At 45.4% G+C, this 13787-nt stretch overlaps 1 long non-coding RNA gene across 1 annotated transcript in view; it reads right to left on the minus strand.

Moving 5' to 3' along the window:
• Positions 1-5715: 5715 nt before the first annotated feature.
• The window catches only part of LOC113960180, a 14890-nt gene continuing 6818 nt past the window's right edge, over positions 5716-13787 (minus strand). The window contains exons 2-3 of the long non-coding RNA XR_003531990.1: positions 10597-10599; positions 5716-5726 (exon numbers count right to left, since the gene is read on the minus strand). This is a non-coding gene — a long non-coding RNA (uncharacterized LOC113960180). The remainder of the gene's footprint in view (positions 5727-10596; positions 10600-13787) is intronic.

The raw sequence follows: 13787 nt of genomic DNA on the forward strand, positions 1-13787 counted from the left end.
GATTCCTATTGCCATGATTGCTCAGTGGAATGAGAAGTGGGACAACCCCCTTCATGTTTTGGAATGGGGTTTTTTGTCGTTCCGCAGTAAGAAAACTGCCCCAGGTTTGTTTGAGCTATTGCCTCAAGTAATTATTAAAGTATGACTGCATTGCGTTGAATTGTTGGCAAGAGACCCAGCACACATTGTTGTACCAGTGTAAGCTGAATATTTTGAGTGTCTGGCCAACAGCTCGGCGTTGCAAGCAGCGCTGATGAATTTTACTGGGCAAATTACTTATCATCTCCCTTCTCATCCATTGTCGAAACTGGCAAGTCAGGTACCGTTTACCCAAAAACAACTCAGTTCACGAGACCCCGTGCCCGGTCCCACCATTTTTACAGATGGGTCAGAAAAAACCAGAAAAACTGCCATAGTGTGGTATGTTGATTCACAATGGCATCACATTGTAGAGCAACAAGAAGGTTCTCCACAGGTTGTAGAATTGCGTGCTGTTTTGTTAGTCTTTCAACATTTTAATGATGCTGTAAATATTGCCACCGATTCTGCTTACGTAGTTGGGTTGGTTCAAAGACTTGACAAGGTTGTTTTGGGGGATGTATCTAATGTTCTTTTGTTTGGTGTGCTGAAGCTTTTTTGGTTGACCATTAAGAAACGCTCACATTTTTATTATATTCTACATATCAGGAGCCATACTTCTCTTCCAGGTTTTTTCACTGAAGGTAATGCACAAGCAGACCACTTGGTTTCTGCACTAGCATTAGGCCCAGTTTCGAAGTTACGCCAACAGGTTGTTGAGTCCCATTGTTTTTTCCATCAAGGTTTTTGAGCCCTGATGAGACAGTTTCAACTTACAGCAGGTGATGTGCGATCCATTGTTGCCTCTTGCCCCGATTGTCAAGATTATCATGTTCCTGCATTTTATAGTACCAACCCACGAGGGCTCCAGGTCCTGCAAATTTGGCAATCTGATGTAACCCACATTCCAGAATTTGGCCGTCTAAAATATGTTCATGTTTCTATTGATACCTTTTCACAGGTCATCGTGGTCACTGCTCATGCTGTCAAGTCTGCCTGAAATGTGATCTGCCATTGGCAACGGGCATTCGCCTTTTCTGGAGTTCCCAATCAACTTAAAACCGATAATGCCTCGGCTTATAAATCGAATAGGATTGCACTATTTTTACAGCAATGGGGTGTTACGCATGTTACGGGCATCTCTCATTCTCCTACAGGTCAAAGTATTGTTGAGCATGCTCATGGCACTCTCAAACGTTTTCTTCAAAAACAGAAAGGGAGAATGACAGGTGAATCCCCTGAAGCAAGATTAAACAACATACGTGCTTAACTTTTTGCATATTGCAGAAGGTTGTCAGGAACCTCCCATAGTTTGTCATTTCGCGTCTCTGATACGAAATTCGCCTGTTTCCCCTGGGGTCAAGGTGCAGGTAAAAAATTTGCAGATGGGACAATGGGACATTACTGGGGAAATATTAACTTGGGGACGAGGCTATGCTTGTGTCTCCACAGATGAAGGGCCACGCTGGGTTCCTGCACGGTGTGTGCGTCCTGTTCTGCATCGGGATGATCGCTGCTGATACATCCTACGAAGAGGAGCTGAATCGAATTAGTCCATGGAAGAAGCACAATGTCTGGGTCACCTTAATGAAGGTCTTAAACCAAACCACCTTTTGTGCCTCGCTTGCACAGCCCGAGCAGCCTTTTCACACCTGTCTGGTAGGGGTTCCGTTAAATGGCAGTGAGGTCAACTGTAGTGGTTTGAATCAGTTTTTCCCCCTGCAGTTGAAAGTGGTAACCCCCAGGGGGTGGTAAGTTTTGAAGTTTTGAAGTTTTAGCCAATGAGTGTTTCTGCAAAATATAAACACATCACAACCAAACGGAAGAGAAGAGTTGTAGTTTGGGTAGTAGTAGGAGAGGTGGTCATGTTGTAGAGTCACGAGGAAAGGGTTCAGAGCCCCACAGGGGGGTTTTGGCCCCCAACCCCCAGGGGGGGGCCTGCGGGGACCTGGAACAGCATAAAGCTGGGCTAAGTACCTGCAAGTGAGAGTTGAGAAAGTTTTCTCCACTGTGAGTGAGCAGAGACAGCAGCGGCAGATGCAGCGTCCAGAGACTCTGGTTAAGAGCCAGGACAGATAAGAACTGAACCAGAGAAGCAGCAGAAACAGCATGCAACTGAGTAAGGAAGACACCGAGTTGTCTCGGAGAGCCGAGAAGGAGAGTCAGCAGCAGAGCTACAGAGTTTTGGGGGTAAGAACTGAACCAGACCCCCCAAACTCCTTTGAGACCTCCCGGAAAGGAGGGACATGGGTTCCTATTATGGAGAGGAGCCTTGGACATGCAGCACTAGAGAGAGAGAGGAGTTGAGACGCTCAAAAGCGTCCTGAAGCTGGACCGGGACGGAGAGGAATGCAGAGGGGATGACCTTGGCTCCCCCCTTGCACTGCTGCCAAGGTGGCAGCCTGAGGCAGGGTACAGAAGCTCTGGAAGGGATTTGAGTCCCCTGAAGATACCAGACTGTCACGAAGACCCCCTGGGTTCGTGATATGACCATGGTGGAACGACCTTTGTCTGGGGTGACGTAGCCCACGGAAGACCCCTTTACCTGCATCAAGTGCCGAGGGGGATACCCCCTCGTGAGTGCTGGCAGACATCCAGCCACAGCTGCTGCATGCAAGAAAAGAAGAGAGAGCCTGCTGCCTTAGAGACATTGCTGCTCTGAAGAAGGGATCTGTCCTTCTTCCCTCCTGGACTTTTATTTGGAGGGGAGAAGAGATCTGATCCATTGTAAATACTTATGTCATGGTAGAGATAGTTGAGATCGTGTGTATAATGTATTATAATATTTATTTGTATAGTCATTGTAATATATATTCCCTTTCCCCCATTTTGAGTCCTTGTGATTGTCTGGAAAACACATCTTACACCAGGTTGAGATGTAGGAGGGGGTTTAGACTAGGGAAGTAGATTTTGGGGTATCTCAAACCATGACATCAACCTTATAGCAGCCAGCCTCAGACCCCTGATGAAGTTGTTTTGTAAATCCATGCAGCGGTGTACGGACAATTGGGATTTGTGGGATCATTCTCTCCCACGTGCTTTGCTGTTTCAAGAAATAGACATCTTGGGGAGTTTAACGGCTGAGAGTTGTGTTTTCTTTAATCATAGGTTTGATTATGAGCTATATGACGATGGTACAATGGTCCCACAAGATGTATCCCCTGGCATACCTTTCTATCAAAATCATTCTAATTGGTGCCAACACCTAGGGCGTGATAAAATCGATCTCGCCCCAGGGATCAATGTTGCCCTCTGGTCTGTTTCTCATATGTGGAGACAAAGCCTGACCGGGAATTCCTGAAAAGATAACGGGGGACCTTGTACCATAGGTCGTCTAGGACTGTTAACACCTTCTCACAAAGTGCTTTTTAACCACACTCATCTATCTAGCCACTCTCATGTTAAGTGTGCTTTAACTCTTAATTCTAAGTGTGACAATTCTGTCAACTTGTGGAATCGTGGGGAGGTAGTAGCTGCCTCTTTCTTTGTGATGGAAACAGCTGCTGCGAAAGCATTGGCGACCCTGAACAAGTTAGCCTGCTGGGTTACGAAACAAACTAAAGAAATGTCTCAAATTTTATATCAATTAACCACAGATGTTGACAGTATTCATCATGCTACTTTGCAAAATAGAGCTGCTATTGATTTTCTGCTTTTAGTTCACGGACATGGTTGTCACGAATTTGAAGGGATGTGTTGCATGAACTTGTCTGACCACTCTGAATCGATTTACAGACAGATCACGAAGCTACAAGAAGAGACTCAGAAGATTACTCAGGACACCGGATTCTTTGGTTTAGATAATGTGTTTAAGGGATGGGGGTTATCGATATGGCTTCTTTCTTGCCTCAAGACAGGACTTCTTGTCATTGTTATAGTTGTATTTGTGCTTCTGATGTTGCCGTGTATTGTGTCGCTTGTGCAAAGGGTCCTGCAGAAGATGGCACAGGCAATCTTTGTCACACAAATACAGAAAGGGGGAATTGTGGGGAATCTCGGCTGGACCGAGACCCTAAGATGGAATGAAAAGGTGACTGAGAATGGAGGTCTTAGTCCTGACAACATATCGATGCACCCTGAGAGAGGAGAAAAACACCAGGAGAAAGTTGTCCTGTGAGAACAAGGACTTATTTTGAACAAAGTGGCTGAGTAGAATGTAAACACGAGAAGAAAACAAGAACAGATGTGCAGAGAGACTGTGGGAAAGTAAGACTGAGAGAGTCCACCTATCAGCCGTGAGACTGTGTTTTGTGTGTTTGAATTAACCTATCTGTATAGAATACGTGTGCTTAAAAACTGTATATAAGGAGCTGTAAAGTGCAGCTCCGCATGCTTCTTTTTTCTTTCCAATAAATTTTTCTGCTGGACACGCTATTATGTAGATTTAACACTAACATGAATGGCTGTTCTATCCAGGTTTATTTTGGTAACTATGAAACTTGTAGAAGCAAGCTTAATGAAACATCTTTAAGAATTTTCCAGTATATAATTTAAACTTGTTGCCAAATTTTAGCAAAATCCATAGTGCAAATTCAGCACTCACTTTCATGAAGACTGTTGGGTGCATTTTGCTAAAGCCAAATGTAAATTTAGGTTCTAAACTCAATTTATAGTTACTGGGAGTACTAAGCAATACAGACAAGAGAAAAAAACTTAAACATTATTTTAACAGTCTTTGTAACAGTCTCTGTTGCTCTACTCGTCTCAGGAACAGAGGTTTTTTTTTTCTTGGGTAAAATTCAGGGTTTTTGATAATAACTCTGACCACGATGGAGATGGTCTGCTGAATTTGAAAACAGTTCTTTCCATTTGGTTTGCAGGAGTTTCAGTCTCATTCTTTAATATAGACTCAGTCCTTGGGCTGGAACGGATGAGTAGGAGTGTCCAGTTTCATAGGCTTAGATGACACGATGAATCTCTGCAGTTCCTGCAAAGTAGATCTTAAAGCATTAAACAATTTCACAAATAAACTTTTTATGCAACCAGGGAGTCGATGAAGTGTGACTTTCTGTCTGATGATAATTTCACAGGAATTTTGAATCTTGGAATTCCTGCATTTTGATCATGTGAGAGAGGAGCTTGCACTTTTATCACATAAAGTGATTAACTGCCAGTCACAGATTTAATAGGTCAGTCAAGAGTTTACTTGAAGCAGACTGCATCTGGATGCAAACAGCACCCTGGCAGTGCCAGTAGTTCACCACAGAGAGCTTATGCTCTCTGGACAGATTCCAGGCCTTACTGGGGGAACAGGCCATCCTGCCACAGTCTGCCCCAGACTGCAGTCAATCATCTTTACCTCATGGAGTGATAGTGCAGGTATCTCTTGCCTCCATAGATAAAAGCATCCTCATATATTGGGTTAGGTGCACTCATGGATATGTGAACACCAACAAAACAGCTGTATTACAATAAAGTTAGGAAGTAATCTAAGCAAACCATTTAAACGATCTAAACAAATCATCCCAACAACGATGTTACCAGGTTGTTTCAAAGATTGCAGGCAAGATGCAAGTCAGGTCTTTGGGTCCCATGGGAGAGTCCACAGAACCAGTGCTGTTACAGTGCTGCCTCAGCACTGAAGCTACTTTCTTATTAGTCCTTTGGTCTTAGTGCAGGACTTCTATGTAATTCAGCGTTCATACATTCTTAGATGACACTAGATAAGAAAGCATCTTAAAAGCATAAGTATATAAACATGATTTCACAATCACATGAAAATCTATATGGACTTTTCATTAAACTACTCTTTCAGCAGGAATTCTTTTCACAAGCTGCAGTAACTAAAGAGACACAGATGTTTACAAATTGTTGTTGGAACAAGATATGTGCAAGTACAAACATTACAAACCTTAAAACAATTCATGTAGCAAAAGCAAAAGCAAGTTTTCAATTCTTCGGCAGTTAAGCTAACAAGAGAAGCTTAAAAATAATATAGAACAGAAAATAACAAAACAAACACAATAATCATAGCATTGTTTGGTTGTTGTATATGTACCACCTTTGGAAGTTACAGGTTGATTTTATAACAGTTCTCAATCGTGTCAGAGGGCTTTTATGTTAACTTCTTGTTTACTCATTCCTGATTTTATTGCAGTTCAAAATTCTTTGTCCTGGTGTATTTCACTTGCAGTTGTTAAGACATTCTTCTACTTCTGCAAAAAAGTTGTTTTTATGACTCAGTTTGAGTTCTGGTAGCACAGCTTTCACATCTGCTTGCTGGAACAGACTATCTGCAGTCAACTTCTGACACATTGTTAGTTCACATTAAGAGTAAAACAGTGGCTCCTCTTTTGATTTTACCACAGTCCCCTCCTGAGTTAGGGTAGAGACATTCATTCACGGGCTATGAGCCTTTAATAGTTTTAGAATACAGAGGATACAGGGGTCAATAGACAGTTTCTATTCTTCTAGTTTTGCTTGTTGGGGACAAATCAGTTTCTTTCCATTCAGACCTAGACAATTTCTTTTCTAGTGTCCCCTTACAGAAAGAACACTCACCATTTGCTTCATCATGTTGGTAATTGTATCTCTAATTTTTGTGGTGTACACTGTGTTTGTAGTATTCCTGGTAATTACTGGTTTTGGTCTGAGTGTGATGTTGGCCCATACCATTGGGATGACAGCACTCTCAGCCTCTGCAGGGATTTCTTCATGGTTCTCCTGTATGAAAAAGATAACTGCTTCAACATATTTAGTATCAAAAATCATAACTTTTATCTCTCTTTTACAGAATTTGATTTCAATTTTTAATTTCTTCAGTGAACTCTTACCCAATGAAGGATTAGGAGAGTTTAACATACAGAAGAATTGATGAATCACCCAATATTTACTTAATTTAAATCCTAAAAGTTCAAAGAATGGTTTGGTTTCACTTATTCCTGTAACTTCAATTACAGTTATGGTATTATAACTCAATTTCTCTTCCAAAGTATTTCACACAGCTTTCACAGTTTTTTGAGTTGACAGTATGCTTGTGGTTTTTCTGAGTCATAGCCTGTTTCATCATTGGATGTGTATGTGTCTGTGTTAAAGAAACTCTTGTACTTATTACATATATTACACCGGTGAGTTTTAGCTTTCATGTTTGTTGGGTTTGGAGCTAATACTGCTGGAAATGCATACTGATGATACCCTCCCCTTTTCGGCTTCGTGGGAGGGTGTGGATCATGAAGGGTTGGGAGAGCTAGAGGGGGAGTGACAGCTCCGTCTCCACCCCTAATGGCGGAGCCAGAGGGTCCCGTGTCAGGCTGGGCTGGGACTCCAGTTACAAACACTGCTTTAGCTTTTTCTGCAGTTTCTGCAGTTCTAGCCGGTCTTTTGCCTGTAGTTGCCAAGGTATTATGGGCAGTTGTGTCTGTACTGGCCACAGTTGGGAAGAGGTCTGCCTTTGTGTTTGCCGCGGTCCCCGCTCCGTCTGCAGGAGTGGCAGCAGCTCCTGTACCAAACTTGGACTCTAACTGTCCCGCAGCTGGACTTACTCTCGCTGCGCTGGTGGTCAGTGCTGCCCCTGCGCTCACAAAGCGGCAGCGGCGCCTGTGACTGTCACGTGATCTCCCCTTTCCTCTTCTACACGCTGGGATAGGCTGGATGCTCTCAGCCTCGGCCCTGCTCCGCTTGTTATCGGAGCAGGCATTCTTATTGCTATGACAACCGTAAAGTTGTCGGCTGGTTTTAAAATTTTCACTACACTTGCACCCGTGGCAGCTGCTTGCATGGAATCAGCAGCTACAGGGGAAAGGGCTACCCTCTCCACGTTAGTTAGTACAGGCGGGGGAAGTTTTACATGCTTATTCATTCTCCTTGTCCCTGTTTTTCTCGCAGCTTTCGGTGCCTTTGTTACGACTCGATCTACAGTCACGCTTGTTATGCTTGGGCCAGTCCTCGGAACAGTAGGGGTAGGGCTGGGTCCCGTCACCTCGGCAAAGTCAGTGGTCCCAGCACCCCCTCGTGCCACCGTGCCTAATGGTCTTAGAGCTTTCACAGCACTTACATCTGACGCCCCTGCTTGGGTCACACCAGCAGGGACCAAAGCTTCCTCGTCAGCCAAAACAACAACTGGGACCAGGTCTGCCTGTCCCCGCCCTGCTGTGTTTGCCACGGTCTTAAACCTCGGGACCACTCCCTGCTCGAGCCTCGCTCTCTCCATCTCCAGGTCTTCTCCTCCTTTCTTGCTTGCTAGTATAGTTGGGACAAACTTTGCTTGGTTTTGTCCGGTTATGCACACTCCTACAGCACTAGGAACAGGCAGCAACTTTCTTTTCCCTGCACCAGCTAGCTCTGTTGCCGTGGTAACGGCCGTTCCGGAAACCTCCCCTGCACTCTGAACTGGGAGTTCAGTTACCACGAAAACATCTGTTCTTAAAATTGCTCCACTGCCCATTCTCGTCTTCTGTTCTCTATTCCGATATACCGTTCAAGTTATATCCAATAACTCACCAATATCCTTTTTATCACCACCTGCCTTTTGCAGTTTTTTCCTTATATCATCTGTAGACTGTCCTACAAACAAATACACTAGGTGTTTTTTCCCCAGGTCTGACTCTATATCAATATTTTCTTTGACATCTTTCAGCTTATTCAGAAAATCTGTGGGTGACTCATTCGTATCCTGTCTAACTTCATACATCTTAGACCAGCTAATTGCCTTTGTATTCGCCATTACAGTAGCACAGTCTGCTATGTTCGCAGCAGTCAACTCTGGGGTCCCCCTTGCAATCGGGGCATGCAGTCCCGTTTTTACAGCTCTCACGCTGCTATCACCACTGAATCAACGGCTCCAGCGCTTGTCTGCAGTGCTGGGCTGCTCAGTTCTACAAACACCCCTGGGGCTGACACCTTCACTTCATTGCCACCGTCAGAGCCAGCAACCCCTACACCTGCCGCCGTCACTACACTGGCCGGTTCCGGTGGCACTTTTGCCGCGATTTCTAAAGTCTCTCTTGCCTCTACAACAGATGTCGCTTCTATAGTAACTTTTTCTGGTGTCACCACGCCGAAAGTAACCCTAGTAAAAGCCGACTTTTTAGACCTCACAGTTCTTGTCACGTCACTGGTAGAACTATCAACTTCAGCTCTCGCTCTGTTATACCTGCGCTCACCTCTGCTGTTATCATGACAACCCCGTCTGCTGCAGCAAAGCCGTCAGCAGCTGCAAGGCAACGGGCTGCTCCCCCCACACTCATTGGAACAGGTGGGGAGAGTCTCGCTTTCATTGCCCCTGTGGGGCCAGGAGTCGCTCCCGCTATTACCCCTGTTGCGATCAAACTAGACATTACCTCCGAGTTAGCTAGCCCCGCAGCGTCTGTATTACCGCCTCCCCGCTCCGCCGTGCCGAAAGCAGTTCCAACAAAAGCCGACCTTATAGATCCTATCTGCGCCGCTGTGCCTACTCTGGCCAAACCGACAGCCTCTGTTCTACTGTCTATGCCTGCAGGACTCGGTCCCATCGCTTTCTCGGGCTTGGTGCGGCTCCCTTGCCCTCTCAGGGCTTTCTTGTACCTCTTTTTCCACTCAGGCCATGTTAAAAGAAATAGAAACAATTCTGCATACTGGATTTCTTCCCATTTTTCCTCTCTATGTAGTATCATAATAAGTTGCATTACAGTATCTAATTTGAACGTTCCAAGTTTCGGCCACACTACCCCCCTTGGGTTCCCGTATGAAGGTCACACATTCATAGATAACCAGCACAGTTCTTGCTTTCTTAAAGGTGTTTCAGGTTTAGTTAGACTGTTCCAGTGGTGTAAAATTAGGGCTAAAGGGGAGTCCTCCAAAACTTACCCCCCGGATTGTGTACTGCCCATATTGATTAAAAGACACAGAAAAACTTTTCACTGCGAGACTCGAACTCGCAGCACTAGGGTTACAAAGTTGTTACTTTAACCACTTAACTACAGAACCCTCCCGGCTCCTTGCAGCAACAGAGTACGCTGGAAGGGTGTCCCCCTCTGATCAAAACGAAACCCAAACGAATCCGCTCTGACCTGCACCCAGTGAAACCCTTTCGCCTACTGGAAATTGACTATCGCGACTTTTGGGCCCAAGTCCAAGCCTTTTCAGTCCCACTGTGTTCCCTATCTCCTGGGAAACACAAAAACTCTTCCACAGTTGCCAACAAAAAAAATCCTTTTCCCTTATTCACCCTTTTCTTAACTCACCTCTGTGCTCCGTGCTTGGTTCTGTGGAGTTGGGACTTCCCTAGATCACTGCGGGAATTCTCCAAAAATGCTGGCTGATGAAGAATTCCTGCAGGATGAAAGTTTCCAATTTGTAGTAGCCTCAGGTCTCTGATTTCCGCATATGGGCCACCAGTTGATGCCTAATGGTGTTGAGGAAAAAAACTCCGGAGCAGTTAATTGAGGATGAGATAAGAAAAGGGTTTAATTTGTGCCTAGGCATAAAGATCACAAGACGCGCGCCCAGGCCGTGTTCAAGTGTTACAATTTATAATAATGCCCAACCAATCCAAGTTTTGTCCATCCTGTAGCTTTTGGCCTGGTCCACCCCCTGGCCCACCCCCTGGGAATTGGGTCTGGGGTGTATTTCGGGACCACCGCTTCATCACCTTCATCATCTTCAGAGCACAGAGGGTACACAGTCACCCAGTTCTTGACTGTTCTCTTGTGGTTCAGGCCAGGATTAGATGTCCTCAAACAGCATAGGCCTTGCCTTGACAAAAGACTAAACATTTTCTACTGGAATTCAGGGGTAGAATTAATATGGGGAACATAGAATGGGGTGATGGGGTAGGGAATGTGTAAACTAAAGGGTGCTAAGGGGTGAGGAATAAGGGTTGTTGCTTCTAAAATCTACTTTTACTACTTAACAACTTATAAAGCTTATAAAATTAGAAAAATAAGAAAAAAACAGATGGACCTTACGGCATGTGGTGGTTTCACCCTAGGCCTTCCTGGAGACCAACTTGTAACCAGGAAGGAACTAGAAAAGTGATCACGGAAGTATTCCATGCTATTCCTTTACGTAACTGGAGGTATAAATAAAACCAGTGGGAGGGATCGCGCCCTCTTCCTCTCCGGCGAGGTTCGAGAACGGTGGGTCCCTGTTTCGGTCGAACTTATCTGGAGCCGAGGCCTACAGTGACTGCCGCTATCCGCTTCGCGTGAGAGGAGAGCCTTGGGCTGCGTCAAGTCATTCTGCCTGTTCGAAGGGAAGTGCTGAGATTTCTGCTAGTTTGCCTTCGGCTGGCTGTTTGACTTGCTCGGTCCTTGCCCCTTTTTGTCTCTCTCCCTTTCCCTCCCCCTTTCCCCCCCCCCCCAGGTGTGTGGTATTTTCCTTTTGTGTAACCGTCTCATATGTAAAATATATATATATATATATATATATATATATTTGCTATAGCTTTGGCTGCTTAGTTGTTTTTTTTTCCCTCTTTTCCCTCTCTGGGAGGCGGGTCCTTGTTGTCGAGTTTTGGGGACTTGGCGGGAAGCCAGCTCAAAACTTGTACAACTTTTCTGGTAGCAGAGGATGGTTGTTTTGGTTAAGCTTGGCTTGTTTTGATAAACATTCTCCGGGAAGACAGCCAAGCTCAGTGTTGTTTTGCAAACCGATCTATTGTTTTGGGAACAGGTCTGGGAACACTGCCAGAGTCTGGGAAAGCAGCCAAGGAAACTTTGTTTATATAAACAAAGTTTGTTTTGGGATCAGGAAGAAATAATAACAAAAACAATGGCTATTTCATTAATTGGTCTTATAATTCTAGCCACCTTTACACCTGTGTCAGGCTATTCTATAGGGAGACGTCCAGACCTTGAGGATGGATGGAACGAATTGCTTCCATCCTTTAATTTTGACATCGAAGGTTTGGTAAAGGAGATCCCCATGGTAAAAATCGGCTCTAATTACTATGTAAATCTCATCGCAACCATACTGTCATTGATAAAGGTACTGGAAGTGCTCCTTAAACTTGGAAGAATGGGGTTCCGTTGCTTTCCCTCTTGTAGGAAAGATCATACCTCAAAGGGACTCGCTGGAACTTTGGAGAGGGTTGCAGACAGGCCAGTCTCCGGGTGGCATGGAGCTTGGGAAGATTTCGGTAGATTAGTAGGACATGTGTCACCCCCCATTAATTGGGAGTTCACACCAGAACAAATGTTTGATTCTGGTGAGATGGCCCGCTGTTTGGCAGAAGGGTGCTTTTCCTACAAAGACCCGAATATGCAATTCTCCGCTTTGTGCTGGGGCCTGGCTAATGCTTATCGAGCTGCCATAGACCACCTTCAGAGGGTTAAGGTCGACACAGAGACCCAAACCACGCCACTTGAAACCAGTGATGTCCCTATTAGGTCCACAGAAGTTGGGGTCCAAACACAACCTGAAGTCAATGCCATTTCTACTAAGTCCACTAGAACCGGGACCCAAGCTAAGAACCGGAAGGTCATCATTGCCCCTATAAAGAAGAAGAAGACGTGGGTAAGGGAGATCAAGGAACTTACGGACCCATCTCTGCAACTAGAACGCACAGAAGAAAGAGAAGAAGAAGAAGAAGAAGAAGAAGGAACAGAGGACGTAGTGGACGAAGGAGCGGCAGCAATGGGAGAAGGAGCAAGAGCAAGTGATGAAGGAGCGACAGCAAGTGATGAAGGCATGACTGCGAGAGAGGAAGAAGTGGTTGTGACTGAGGAAGGAGCGATTGGAAGAGAAGAAGCAGCTACCAAAGAGGAAGAAACGGCTACACGGGAAGAAGCACGTCCAAAGGAACTAGGGGCACGACCAAAGGAATACAGAATGGCATCAAAAGGAAAGAAAGCAACAGTACAAACGGCCGGTGGTGTATTGTCGCTTGATGATTTATACCCTGACTACACAGTCAGTGTTGCAAAAGACGCAAAGAAGGAGCCAAAGCATCCCCCTCAATTGGAGGGGGAATTATCCCTACCCCTCCAGACTCAACCTTCTCTTGGAGGTGTGAATGATTGGAGGAGGAGGCCCTTATCTCAGCACGCGAAAGATTACTCACTACCTCCACCCGCGGGGTATCACGAACGACACAGGAGTCCATACCCATAGCATGACTGGTATAGAAGTCCATCTCCACGGCGTGAACGACGCAAAAGTCCATCTCCGCGGCGCGAGCGGCATAGGAGTCCATCCCCACAGTATGAACGACGTAGAAGTCCATCTCCGCGGCGTGAACAATATAGAAGCTTATCCCCACGGCATGCCCAGTCTCCACCTCCACATGAGAGATATAGGGAGGAAGTGGGAGCAGTCCCACGTAGGAGTGGAAGAGTAAAGAGAGAGGTGGAAAAGATTCTACGTGGGAGAGATGGACAAGAAATAATGCGAGAAAGTGAAATTACACAATCACTGACCACAAGAGAGCTTCGAGATTTACGGAGAGATTATATGCGCTTGCCTGGTGAAGAAGTCCTCACCTGGCTGGTGCGATGCTGGGACAAGGGAGCTGATAGTCATGTAATTGAAGGTGATGAAGCACGACAGTTGGGATCCATTGCTCGAGACCCTGTGATAGAGCAAGAAATGGGGAGACTCCTTCAATCCCCTCTACCGACGCACCTACGATAGGGAAAGAATGGAGAGAGATTATGAATATTCCAGATATGAGGACGACCTTAGAGACAGAGAGGACAGAAGGTATAGAGACTACCAAGAAAGGCCAATGGGAAGATCACGGCGGGACCGACAAAGACGACCTCGGCCTAGACCTCGATCCTGGTCTCGATCTC

The sequence above is a fragment of the Corapipo altera genome, unplaced genomic scaffold, assembly GCF_003945725.1.
Source record: "Corapipo altera isolate COAL_440 unplaced genomic scaffold, ASM394572v1 61356, whole genome shotgun sequence".
In the NCBI taxonomy this organism is placed as follows: Eukaryota; Metazoa; Chordata; class Aves; order Passeriformes; family Pipridae; genus Corapipo; species Corapipo altera.